We start from the raw sequence: 14,428 nt of genomic DNA, 5'->3' as shown, positions 1-14,428 counted from the left end.
CTGGATTTTAAATGGGCTCAAGAATTGGATTTTATTTTTCTTTTGAAAATCAAATAAATCAAAGGTGGAGATTGTTGCTTGGGGCTCAAGACAAATCCAATGGCTCATATTCATTGAAGATTACTATAAATAGGGGTAGAGAGTGAGGGGTTAGAGGTGTGAAAATTTTGTAAACTCCTTTTGGAGAGGAGGGCTACTCTTAATTGAGAAGGCCTTCCAAAAATTGTAACTTTAGTTGCAATTAATAAAAATAATTTTTTCCTCTTTAAATTTGTTCTTTCTCCTCTTTGTTGAATGATGAGGATGGAGATGAAGAGCAATTTGAAGGTTTGCATTTCTTTTCTCTTTTATTTCTTTTTAGTAATTTCTTTATTATTGCTTATTAGTTAGATTTAAATTCATGCTTGTAGTGTAGATTTATTTTCTTGTCTTTTTTATTTCTTTTTGCACTTTAATTTGTAGAGTAGATTTATTTTTCTTGCATTTAATTTCTGCAATTTATTTTGTAGTTTAGATTTTTATTTTCTTTGTAGTTAGATTTATTTCTTGTTCATAGTTTAGATTTTTCTTTTCTTTTTCATTTTGTAATTAGTTCTTTTTCTTGTTTTTATTTCTTAAAGATGTGAATTTAATTCTTGTAGGAAGTTTAGAATTATATGAAACTAGTCTAATTTCCTTTATATTGTATGAATTATTCTCTTGTACTTAAAATGTTCATGTTTAGGATAATCAACTAGAGAACTAATCGGTAGAAGAAGAATTTGATAATCTATGCTTTCCTTAAATGGTTTGATAGGTTATGCTTATGAATTCTAGGATTATTATCATGTTGTTGTTCTTATCATGAATAGTAATTTTAACTTAGATGATAATTTGATAGGTTACACTTTCCTTAAATGGTTTGATAATCTATGCTTAATAAATCTAAGTTGAAATATGATAAAAAGAGAATAGTTTATATTTTGTAATTGAAATTGGTTAGTTGATTATATTCTAGATTTCTTACCTCTTTTGAATCATTCATCTTAACTTTCTTAAATTTTCTTTTCATTCTTAGTTTTATTTCTTGATTTTATTAATTCATATTTCTTGCCTTGTGATTTTATTTATTCTTTAATTCTTCCTTCTCTCCTCTAAAAATCAATTTATTATCTTTTGCAAATATTCACAACAATCACTCATCACATTCACACTTATTCTTTATTCCTAATTGTCATGCACAAAACATAAGAACCATTTCTAATAATCTCTTAAAATCACCTTCCTCGTGGGATCGATATTTTTTATACTATAACTTGATAAATTGTGCACTTGCAATTTTGGTACATAATTATGCCGCATCACAGACTTATCCTTGTTTAGGTTTCAGGATAGAATACCCCAGAATCGAACTCTGGTGTCTTTTTCTACGGAAAAAGACTAAACCGGCAGCGCGTGTTAGGCGCAGACTTATCCCTGCTTAGGATTCGGGATAAACTTCCTAGGATGAAATTCTAGTGTCTTCTTCAATCGGATTCGGGATAAACTTCCTAGGATGAATCCTAGATTGATAAATTTTGGAAAAGATCAGTGCGGGAAAGGAAGAATTTTATATTCTATTTCCCGGTCTTCTTTTAGGGTGAAGGCGAACCCGGAAAATAAGGAAGGAAGAATTTTATATTCTATTCCCTGATTCTGGAAAGGAAGAATTTTATATTCTATTTCCAGCGCAAAAGAAACTAGAAGTGGGATCTCCACTCTGAGAATCTGGAAAATCTAGATAAACCTACCTTTTATAGGATCGGTTATCTAAAGATGAGAAATAGGTTCTTCGTTTATCGAAGTGGAATTCCAACTTCGGTTATAACCATGAGAAGGCTTAACCAAAGAGAAAAAGAAGGGAGCTCTTTCGTTTATCGAAAAGAGTCAAGAGGGCCAGAAAGCCATTTTTGGTGGACCCACTGTCAATTGAAAATTGATCAGTGAGGGATTTTGGTGGTGAAAAAGATTTTGGGTTATCCTCTAGAATATTAAGTGTAATATTCTTCAAGGAACTTCTCGGTAAATGGGTTATCTTGAACGTACTAGGAATAGTACTTTTTCAAGAACTTCCCATTTATTAGCATTAATTGCCTGGTGCCTTCTTGAGTAATCAGGCGATATGCACCGTTTGAGTAGACTGTGTCTATCACAAATGGTCCTTCCCATTTGGGTTCGAATTTACCTTTCTTCTTGGAATTGAGGATTATCGGTCGGCGAGCAGCGAGGACCAGATCTCCTTCCTTGAAGCTTCTCTGTCGGACTCTTTTGTTAAAGGCCCTAGATATTCTGGCTTGATATAACTCAATTTGTTGTTGAGCCTCCAAGCGCTTTTCATCCAACCTTTCGAGTTCTTAGAGACGTTTTTTATGCTGTTCTTTCGTCGTCATCTCGGTTGCGAGGGCGATCCGAAGGGATGGGATTTGAATCTCCAATGGTAGCACAGCTTCACATCCGTATACCAACGAATATGGGGTAGCTCCCGTAGGTGTGCGTATAGTGGTACGATAAGCCCAGAGTGCTTCACCGAGTTTATCGTCCCAGTCTCGTTTATTGGTCTTCACGAGCTTTGACAGGATCTTAATGATCGTCTTGTTAAACACCTCAGCTAATCCATTCAATTTTGAACTTGTCACAAAACCTGATGAAGGCGTTGCTTATGAACTGTGGACCGTTGTCATGAATGATCCGTCTTGGTACGCCGTGTCGGTATATGACATGGTGTTTGATGAAATTGATGACGTTGTTCGTCTTCACTTCTCTGAGCGGAATTGCTTCAGCCCACTTTGGAAAGTAATCCGTGATTGCAAGAATGAATCGATCACCTTTGACTGAAGGGGGAAAAATAGGACCGACAATGTCCATACCCCATGTCTCGAACGGCCATGACGTGGTTGACGTGTGCAACTGCTCTGGCGGTTGATGCATATAATTCGCATGTATCTGGCAAGCGTGGCATTCTCGTGCGTATTCGATTGCGTCACGAACCATCGTTGGCCAAAAATATCCCATTCTCCTGTCGATTGCATCACGAACCATCGTTGGCCAAAAATATCCCATTCTCCTGATGCGATCATACAGTTTGGGACCGGGCTGATGCGCACCACATTCTCCTTCGTGCGCTTCCTTAAGAACTTCTTCTGCTTCTTTGTTCGAAAGGCATCGGAGTAATAAACCATCGTACCCCCTACGATATAATGTACGGGTCTCGGTATTATAGAAGAATCTTGGTGCCCTTCGGCGGATTGATTCCCTTTCTTTTACATCCTCTGGCAAAATACCATACTGGACGTAGTCAATGATGGGAAAACGCCAATCTTCTTCTTCAATATCCATATTGTATATGGGTATGCAGAGCTGATGCGTCCTTACTGTGACTAATAGTTCAGTTTCGGGAGGCTGCGCAAGTGATACTGCTAGTGCTGCCAGTGCATCCGCATAAGCGTTCTGGAGACGAGGGATGTATTCAATAAAGAATTCTTCAAAAGAATCTGCCATTTTGATGGCCTCCTGGTGGTACGGGATCAGGTCTTGGTTCCTGACTTCATACTCTCCACGGACTTGGTTGACTATCAATTGAGAATCCCCAAAAGCTTCGAGATATTCGACCCCCAGCTCCTTGGCGAAACTGAGTCCAATGAGAAGCGCGTTGTACTCAGCTACGTTATTGGAACACGGACTAGTCAGTGAATAAGCCCGAGGCATCACATGCATCCCCGGGGAAACTAAGACAACTCCAACTCCGGAGGAGACTTTAGAACATCCGGGGGTTATTGCCTATTGGAGCACGGACTAGTCAACGAATAAGCCCGAGGCATCACGTGCTTTCCAGGGGAGATTAAGACGACTCCAACTCCAGAGGAAACTGTAGGACATCCCGGGGTTATTACTCTATTAACTGCCCTTGAGGCACCATCGAAGTATAATTGCCATACTTGTTGGTGTGATGTGGTGTTAACCTCGTGGGTTTCATCCGGCAAGTCATCATATACTTCTGCCGTATCTGTGGTCGGGTTTGCCGCCAAAAGATCACAAATCGCCTGTCCTTTGATCGACTTCTGTTGCTTGAAGTGCAAATCATATTGGGACAAGAGAAGGGCCCATTTCGCTAACCGCCAATTCATAGAGGTCGGTTGCGTCATAAACACCCGTACTGGATTAACGTTGGAGATAACGTAGATCGTCTGTCCCACCAGGTAATGCCGCATCTTTTGCATCGCAAATACCAATGCAAGGCATTCTTTCTCAATCATCGGCGCCTATCAAGGTCCGACTTAGGTAATAAACTGCCTGTTCGTGACCATTATCATCGTCTTGTGCTAGTAAGGCACTTATCGAGTGGTTCATCGCCTTGAGATAAATCAAGAACGGTTTACCAGATTTCGGTGCAACGAGAACAGGAGGGTTCGCCAGATATGTTTTGATATCTTCGAACGCTTTTTGGCAGGCATCATCCCAGATGAATGATACTCCTTTCTTGTTCAGCTTAGAGAACGGTTGGCACTTCCCAGAAAGATTTGAGATGAAACGCCGGATATAAGCTAAACGCCCTTGCAATCCTCTGAGTTCTCTCAGATTCCTCGGGGGCTGCAATTCATGTCTAACCGCCCTCGCAGTCCTCTGAGCTCTCTCAGATTTCTAGGAGGTTGCAGCTCATGTATCGCCTTCACCTTGTCAGGATCGATGTGTATTCCATTAGTGGTGATGACGAATCTAAGAAATTTTCCGCTGGACATTCCAAGGAAAGATTTAGTAGGGTCCATCTTCAACTGATGGCTCCGCATGAGATCGAACATCGTCTTTAGGTCCTTGATGTGATCTTCTTTGTCGCGACTTTTCACAACCAAATCATCGACGTAGCATTCGACTATTTTCCTGAGATGTTCTTGGAAAATCTTAGTCATCGCTCGCTGGTACGTGGCGCCTGCATTCTTTAGACCGAAGGGCATCACGGTGTAACAAAAGACACCGAGGGGCGTTCTGAACGCTGTATGCTTCTCGTCGTCTGGGTGCATCTTGATTTGGTTATATCCTGAAAAACCATCCATGAAAGACATTCTCTCAAATCCACATGTATTGTCGATAATAACATCCGTGATTAGGAGAGGAAAGTCATCTTTTGGACATGCCGCATTTAGGTCCCTGAAGTCGATGCAAATCCTGATTTTACCGTTCTTCTTCATGACTGGAATGATATTGGCTAGCCAATCTGGATGTTATTCCTCTCGGATAAATCCTGATTCGATTAATTTCTTAACCTCTGCCTCGATGGCTTCTATTATCTGCGGACGAAACCGTCTTTGCTGTTGCTTGACAGGCTTGGCATCCGGCTTGATATCGAGGCGGGGCATTGCTACATTGGGGTCAAGTCCTGGCATGTCTTCATAGTTCCAAGCGAAGACGTCAATATACTCCCTGATGAGAGAAATTAACTCCTCTTTCTAATTTGAGGGAAGACTATCGCTGATGAATATCGGCTTTAGGTTGGCCTCGTCGCCCATGTTAACTTGGACTATTTTATCTTCAGTGGGAGGTTCTCTCTGTTCAAACCTGTCACCATACTGCATGTTCAGATGATGAACCCACAGATCTTCCCATGTTGGCATTTGATCATCGTCCTCCATTGTAGACGGATCAGCTGTAGTCATATTTACCATTAGGGCTTTGAATGCCTCCCCTAGACTTGTATCCGAATCCCATTCTGAGGGATCTGGTGGGTACCTATCTCTGTATCGCCCAGATGATTGGTCATTGATTAACCAGCAACATTCATCTTCTGACGAAGATTCATACCCTAACCCTCGTTTGTATTTATAATAATCGTCCGGTTTCCCCTTCGGTACATATGCCGCTTTGGCTGGAATACGGGGACCTCGATCGAAGTATAGACCTTCTCCGAGTACGAAATCATATCCCTGTTTTTCCATGAGCTTGCGCGCTTCTGGGCTGTACTTAGATAAATGCCGACCAGGTTTGTCATCATCCTCATCTTCTCTTAGGAAATGATCTGGTAATGGAGAGCTTTTTCCTTTACCGTAAATCACTTCTTTCGCACCTCTTATTTTGTTCGGGACGACCATGGTTGTTCCGAAAGAATACTGGAGGCGTTCCTTTGTTATGTAGGACGATCGAAGCAGCATATACAAATCGGGATTATTGTACAATTCTGTTATCACATCATCAAGAGACAGGGAGTACTCTAAATCATTATTTATTTCATTAGTGGCAAGTTGCCAGTTACAACTGCCCTCTGATGATTGATCATCGTCAAGGTTGATTACAAAGGGTACAATGTCGTTTAAAACATAACCTCCATTGTAATCAAATCCGGCTTCGGTATCAGCTTCTTCTCCGCTGTCCGTGCATTTATACGACGTCTCAGCATCAATCACGTAACACGTGACCTCCGTCTTCAGATCTCCCATTTGACACTTTATCCGGATTTTGCCTAAAGGTCTTGACCTGCTGGTGTTGAATCCGTAAATGACCGTGCCTGTGGACGCCAACTTGCTGACTGGAATCCCGAGGAAATGCATCAAGCGAAGCGGCATAATACTCACAGCAGAACCCGGATCCACTTGGATTCGGTTGACTTTGCTGGAGCCAATGTACCTAATGAAATATAGGGGTCGATCATGGTTTGAATTCTTCGTCTGCATATCCTCTTTGGTGAAGGTAATGCAGGGAAGGTTTTTAGCCGCTATATTGCAGTGTTGAATTAACAGTTCTGGCTCTTCAAGTGCCGGCTTGATCCGAGTAAGGAACACTTCTGAATTGGCCAAGGCTTCTTGCAAGGCTTCCCTGGTTTCTTTGGATAACCGCAGCAACTCATATAATGTTATCCGCGCTGGAATATTAGCAAGTTGAGCCATAATATCGAAGCTGTGCGGAGTGTTTGAGCTTTCCGGTTTATCTCTTCCAATCGGACGACTGAAACGAGACTACTTCGGATTTTGAACCTCCTGGGGCCTCTTTTCATTCTGTTTATCAACCGGCTGTCGTCGAGCTTCATCAACCGGTCTAGGAACCGTAATCACCCCCAGCTCCGTGAGAGTTTTAGTTGGTCCCCGTTTAGTTACCCCCTGCTCAGCTAACTGATCACCAGGAGAAGGGTACTTGAAGTGATATTCATTTCCACTCCGGGTCGCAAAAACTTCTTGTTCTTCTTCGGAGAGCGGGAAAGCTTGAATTCTTTCATCATCTTCTCCTGGGATAGCAGAGACTCCGTAGCAAGACTTTCCTTTCCCTTTGGACTTCTTCTTGGATGACGATCCGGCCCATTGTTCATCTTCAATCAGGTCTGGGTGAACCCAGAGGATCTTACCGTTTGGGGCTGTATGTGGCACAAGTCCTTTTTGGCGCTGTCCATACGGGTCATTATTTACTGTCTTCATTCCCACCTTGGTGACGCGTTTCGGCTCGAACCATGTTGTGGGCACCGATCCAAAGCTGATTGACACTGCATTTGCTCCAACATTCTTGGATGGCTTTGGGGTTATGACGCCTACATCGATTAACGCCTGGATCTTATCCTTGAGATGGAAGCATGACTTCGTAGGATGATGGACCGCTCTATGGTACGCGCAATACTTCGGATCCGTTACTTTGCTAGCCCCTTCTTGATCCACAATCGCTGGCAGCTGAATTTTGTTATTCTCCAGTAGGTATTTAAAAATGCCAGGAACTTCGTCATCTTTGAAGGAGTACACTTTGGGAAATCTTGGCTCTGAAGACTTCTGCTTCTGAGGTCGTTGTTGCCATTGTGACTGCGATTGTTGTGGCGCTCGTTGCTGCTGCTGTTGCTGAGGTTGCAATTGAAAGGTTTGGTTATCATCAACTGCATTAGCATGTGCCTTACCTTTCCCTCGTGGGACGAAATTTTGCTGTGGAGCATTCGTCGCCTGCTGTCCTCTTTCCGCCTTCTTCCTTTTTAGGAACCGCTCGGCTTGCTCTCCTCGGACCTTCAAATCCTTCCATGTTTTGGATGGAGCCGTCCCCATTGCTTCCAGCACGTCTAATGCGAGGTTGTTATGGTAAGTCTGGAGAATGAATTCCTCAGTGATCGGGTCCCGACAGTTCATTGCTTTGTTCCGGAACCTTTTGACGAAGGTGTCAACCAACTCCCCGTCTTTTTGTTTCTCGTCCAGCAGCGACCCGATGGATACCTCGGTGTCGTCGTCGAAGAAGTTAGCGAGGAACTTAGTCTCCATGTCGTCCCAGCTATTCACGCTCCCTGGCTTGAGGTGGCGATACCAATCGAAGGCGGCTCCACGCAGAGTGCCAACGAAGGACCGTACCATCAGAGGCTCATTGCCGGAGATAACTCCCAGGTGTGATTTGAAGTAAATCAAATGCTGAGTGGGTGAACCCATCCCATTAAACGACGTGAAGTTAATTAGACTAAACTTCGCCGAATATGGGATTGATTCCCACTCTCTTGGGTATGGACAAGGAATGCCCGTCTTTTTCGTCTCTTGAGCGGAAATCAATGTATTGATTTTGCTCTCGAGGTTTTTAATTTTCAGGCTTTCATCTGTGTTTTCACTAGCATTCTCGTTACCACCCCCTGCATTGACGGGAGGATTATTAGCATTATGCGTCTCATTCGCATTTGTGTCCTCATCTTCCAGATTAACCTAGTTACGACGACTTGGCTCGGCTTGCTGGTTCGTCAATGCTTGGATTTGTTGGTCATGCATTTCTCTCATGTTTTGCATGGACATCTGCATTTCGAACCTGAAGGTTTCCTGCTGCTTAGCTAAGGCGTCTTCAAGCATTTTGGCCACTTGCTCCGCACTTATCATAAGTGCCTCGCGGGGTTGTCCCTCGCTGGATACCGTATTATCTGATGCGACTGCGGAGCCGGCATCAGATTCTTCATCTTCTGAAGCTACCATAAGTTCCTCGTGCAATGGCTCCGGACTGCAGACGAGTTAGATACCGGGGTACTGGCGGAGTTGACTCGGGATTATCCCGTATCGATGCCCTTTTGCTGGTCATATTGGTGGTGACCCTCGGAAATTCTCCGTCTTCGACTATCCATCTACTTCGTCGGAAACGCCTAGGCCTTGTTTTCGGCGTTTTGGTACTGAGCCTTTCGAAAACCGAAACTCGTTCGGGGACCGCCTTGATGTAGCTGCATTCAGACAATACTGCCCGAATGAGTTTGGAACAAGGGCACTGAGTTTCCTGTTCTCGGGGACTACTTTTCCTGGATTTATTCGTACCCCCAGCATGATAGTACAACTCGTCTGCTTGACGATCGGAGTAACCTATCGTGTTCGGGCACGACTTCTCAGGTATAACACCATCACTATCAGATGATAATGTTTCCATCTGAGGTTGGATCGCCTTCTTTGGGCTTTCCGAAGTCACGCGCTCTCCGTAACATGCCTATTTTGGTGCGTTAAAGTCTCGCGGGCTCCTGGACTTCAATACGCAAATTAATGCGTATAGCTGCCCTGATTTCTTTGTCATGTTGGAGGTGACGGCGACCCCCAGTGTGTTGATTCGTTCTGGGCTTCTTCATCGGGCCCAAACGCTCTTGAACTGGAGCTTTGCCTCTCTCGTCGGGAACTGGACCGAGGCGCTCCAAAACTGGCTTCTTCCTTCGGGATGATTCTGCATGATCTCCCGGAGTAGTTGCTCTAATTATCGGCGATATGGGTTGTTTCGCCGGGGGTTGAACTTTGGTTGGAGGCTGCTTCAGCCTCCACACTTGGCGGGTTGATGGCGGCTTTTTGGCCACTTTTTCTTCCCTCAATTTCTCGGCCTTCTGCACAAGGATTTTTGCTTGTGCAAGCAGTGCGCGGCGTTTGTGAATCCGCTCTTCAAGTGTCGAATGGTTCCGTTTGACCCGGATCCATTCGTTCGTCGGCGGCTTGGAGGAGCCACCATTCTTCAGTTGTTGAGGCTGTTTGCCTCTCCTATTCTTCAGATCCGCGTTGTAGCGGACTCCGTCCGTAGACTCCATCGCCTTAGCGAGTTGCCGCGCAAGGCGTTGACGTCGCCTCTGGCGGGCTCTCTTTGAGAGAGTCACAACGTCCTTAACAGTAGAGGCGTCAGCTGGAATAGGTTTGACCTCGTTGGAGGTCGGTGGAACTTCACTCGACGCAACTTTGGCGTCAGCTGGGGTGAGAGCTTCGTTGGCGTTCTAAACTTCTTCAAACCAACGAGCTTTTCTCCTGGAGGAGAGCTTCTTGGACTTGCGGGGGGAGGTTGATCCGGACGAGGACGACAAGTATTCCTCGAACTTCTGCTGGTCGAACTCGTATTCGACCTCCTCCACGACCGGGATTGAGATCCGCGGCTGCGACGCTCCGATCCCGGCAGCGAGATCGGCGTCTCCCACTGTGGTCGCCAGATTGTTCGCGGGAAAAATCGTATCTTTCTTTGTTGATTCCATTGCACTCAAGTAATCATTTATCGGTTACAAAGATCCGGTCTTTTTATAAGGTTCGGTTACAACGAGATCAAAAAAATGAAATAAAAATTACAACTTTTCTCTTTTGTCGAACAAATCGCGAGCTCCCGCTTTGCGGTTACTCGCTTTGTGGGTTCTTCGCCTGCGCCGTGGTTAATCCGTGGACTACCGCGCGATCTAGATCCGGTCGGATCTACGCAGTACGACGGGTATTATTTCACGAAGGAAATAATAGCCGGGGGGATTGGTTCACCAAGGAAACAATCGCCCAAATCTCGGGATCAAAGACCAAGCTTTGATCCGGAGTACGCCTGCGTAGATCTGAGATCCGGTCCTCTCGAACTCTTGCCTTATTTGGCGTTGACGATCGCCGAGCACCAGATCTGGATGAACAAGTCCTCGAAGTCCCAAAGCTTGGATCTTTTTTAGATCTGAGTCTTCAATCCAGCAGGGCTTCGCCTCCAAAAATTCCAACCCTTGAACAAATGAACCACCTCTCCTATTTATAGGGCACAGATCTGGCTGCGCCCACCTATAGGTGGCTCGGCTCTGGGCCGGCCACCTATTAGGTGGCTCGGGCATAGGTGGCTCAGTTTTGGCCGAGCCCCTATAGGTATTTGGGTTCCGTCGTTTTCCGTCTTTCGGTTCTGTTCGTGATTCGGTTGTGTGGTTGATTTAGACTCTGATTCGTTGACCTGATTTGGCAGTAAATCCGATTCTGAGTCCGAGTCTGAAACTGATCTTGATTCGATCGTGATTCGTCCGAGTCTACCCTTGGTTAGATGACTCGTTGACTCTTCGAACCCGTTAGCTTGATTCCGCACGTGAATGGATTTATTCCGTTGCTTGCGTGCGATTCGTTAACCTCGTTGGTTCGTCGGTTCGTGCTGAGCCGTATTCAGGGACCTATAAGCAATTTTATACGCCTACAGGGACAATCATATCCAAAGTATTCCAGACTCTTCTATAAAAGAATGAGACTAAAATACTTTGGAGGGGGTATCTGTAGGCATATAAAATTGCTTATAGGTCCCTTAACACAGCTCGGCACGGTTATTCGACAAACCAACGAACCATCGGGCGATGTATCCAAGCGTGATCGTTAGACCACAACATCAAAGCTAAGTGAGATGCGACGAAGCAGATTAACGAGGCGACGAGGTTAAACATCGAAGCAGATTTACTGCCAAATTAGGATCTGGACTGCCAAATCAGAGTCCAGATCAACAAATCAGAGTTCGGATAAACCGCGAAACCGGAAAACGACAAAATGACAAACACCTGGAGGACTCGGCCAAAGCCGAGCCACTCAGGTGGCTCGGCCAAAGCCGAGCCACCTAGGTGGATCGGCCAAAGCTGAGCCACCTAGGGGTGGCTCGGTGGCCGAGCCACCTCCTAGGTGGCTCGGTGGCCGAGCCACCTGGGCCAAGCCCCTGGCCGAGCCACCTTTTGGGTGGCTCGGTGGCCGAGCCACCTAGGTGGCCGAGCCACCTGGGCCAAGCCCAGATCTGGGCCCAGATCTGAGCCAAGATCTGGTTGTAAATGCCTATAAATAGGCTTGGTGGCTCATTATTTTCGAGGTTGGACTTTTTTGAGGCGAAACTCTGCTGGATTGAGATCTCAACTTTGGAGTTTTGAAGCTTTGAAGACTTGGACACTTTCAGATCTGGTTCTTGGTGATCATCCATGTTAAACAATACAGGAGTTCGAGAGAGAGATCAGATCAGAGATCTACACGGTTACCCTCCGGATCAAAACTTGGTTTTTGATCCCGAGAAGAGTATCGATTTCGCTTGGTCGATTTCGATTACTAAAGGCTATTATTTCCTTGGTGAAATAGTACCCCCGGCTGTTATTTTCTTCGTAAAGTAGCACCAATCATACCGTGTAGATCCGACCGGATCAAGATCGCGCGGTGGTCCACGGATTAACCTCGACGCAGGCGAAGAACCCACACAAGCAAGAGACCGCAAAACAGGATCTTTCGATTTGTTCTAAAGTAGAGTTGTAATTTTTCTTTTTTCCTTTGATTTTGTTGTAACCGGATCTTATGAAAAGACCGGATCTTTTGTAATCGAAAAACTATTACTTGAGAAAGCAATGACATCAATGAAAGCAACTTTCACCGCGAACACTAACAATGCAGCTTTTATCCGCTGCCAAACGCAGCTTCCAAGCCGCCAAACGTAGCTTCCAACAAGATGCCAATGCAGCTTCCAGCCGCTACTTCCGAGCTTTCAGACACTGCGTTCAAGCTTCCAGACACTGCGTTTGAACGCAAAATTCACACCAGAACACGGATTTTGCATTTGACTCGTTCAAACACGAGCTGAACGGTTTCACAACCGTCTCCCACGATCTGAGGGGATCACAACTCCACTCAGGAGTGATTTAAGGGGGCGGTTACATCCCATTAGCCCCACTTAGGAGTGAATTAAGGAGGTGGTTACACCCCTTGATCCCCTATAAATAACTGAAAATCAATTCAGGTCAGGGGTTCGGTCTGTTAGAACTTCTTGGCAGCAACAGAAGAGATCCTTGGGCAGGCTTTTGAGGAGATTGATGTTATCCCTCAGCAACATTCGGCTACAAGAGCTTTCTTCATCCTTGGCTTATAAACCGATTTTGGTTAAATCAACTCTTTCATAGAGTTTCAAACTCGTTCAAAGTTCTCCACGGCGTCAAATCGTGAGGAGGAGATACCGTTCCAGTGAATCAAGACGTGCGGATCGTCAACGAGAAGCAAACTCGACGCGAGCATTCGAGGGAGGCATCTCATCGCTACCGTGAAGAACCCAGAATTAAACAAATGGGAGAATCCAGATCATTCTCCTCTCTTTTGTAATCATAAAATCCAATTGTAATTGAGATTAAAGGAATACAAATCAGTTTTCCGTTGTTTCTTTTACTGCAAATTTTTCCACAAACACCGACATGGTCCGATGTGTCATGAAGACTTTTGTGGCTAGAGGTATGATGGCCTTTGCCAAGCACTTAATATAATGCCAACGCGTTGTTAGTGGGGAGGTTCAAGGTAGAAGTTGTCCTTTAGCTAAGCTAAGAAGTAACACCTTTCGAGTCGACCTTACGCATGACACCCCTTGTTTCACACAAGGCTACAGTCCAACGTGAACCTAAAGATGTCAAACCTACCATACACCCATATTGTGCAAAGACACATTTCACCAACATAGTAATATCTCTCTAGTGGAATCAACAAATAATCAAATATATGTACAAAGTAGATAAAATAAAGATAAGAATGCAATGAACATGATATAGAGAAAAGATATCTAAAAATAGTCATAATCATGTTCCTAGTAAGTAGAAGAGAGTAGACTGAGAAACTGGAATAAATGTGAAATATCTTAATACATAAGAGTCAACAGAAATAGTACTAAGGCACATAGCCTTCCAAAATGAAATATAACTCTAATGTCTGAAAATAAATCATAATTACTATGGAGTACAAATGAACTACTAATAATAAATTATGATGGAAGCTAAGCCAAACTCCTTCAACTTGTGGCTCTCCGTATGCTTGACTCGCAACCTGAAAAGAGGGGTTAAGAGTATAAAGCGTTAGTGAGAACATCTCCACCATCCGTGAAGAACCCAGAATTAAACAAAGGGGAGAATCCAGATCATTCTCCTCTCTTTTGTAATCATGAAATCCAATTGTAATTGAGATTAAAGGAATACAAATCAATTTTCCTTCGTTTCTTTTACTGCAAATTTTTCCACAAACAAAAGATGGCAACTCTGTTGGGGACTAGCTTCTCTGATGAAGAGGTGGTGGCGCAATCTGACGTTCATCTCATTGGAACAACCGTCGAAACTCTTATTGTTGAGTTTGATCAAGCCAAGTTTGAGGAGGCCCTCTCATCCGGATCCCTTAGCCCCAAGGCTATGCCCAAGATCCGCAAAGTCTTCAAGGAGACTAAAGCTCCAGTTATGGCCAACTCGCTAAAGGACTGTCTCCCTTGG

The sequence above is a fragment of the Asparagus officinalis genome, chromosome 8 (genome assembly GCF_001876935.1).
Source record: "Asparagus officinalis chromosome 8, Aspof.V1, whole genome shotgun sequence".
In the NCBI taxonomy this organism is placed as follows: domain Eukaryota; kingdom Viridiplantae; phylum Streptophyta; class Magnoliopsida; order Asparagales; family Asparagaceae; genus Asparagus; species Asparagus officinalis.
The sequence above is the reverse complement of the archived record's forward strand: the minus strand, read 5'-3'. Positions refer to the sequence as shown.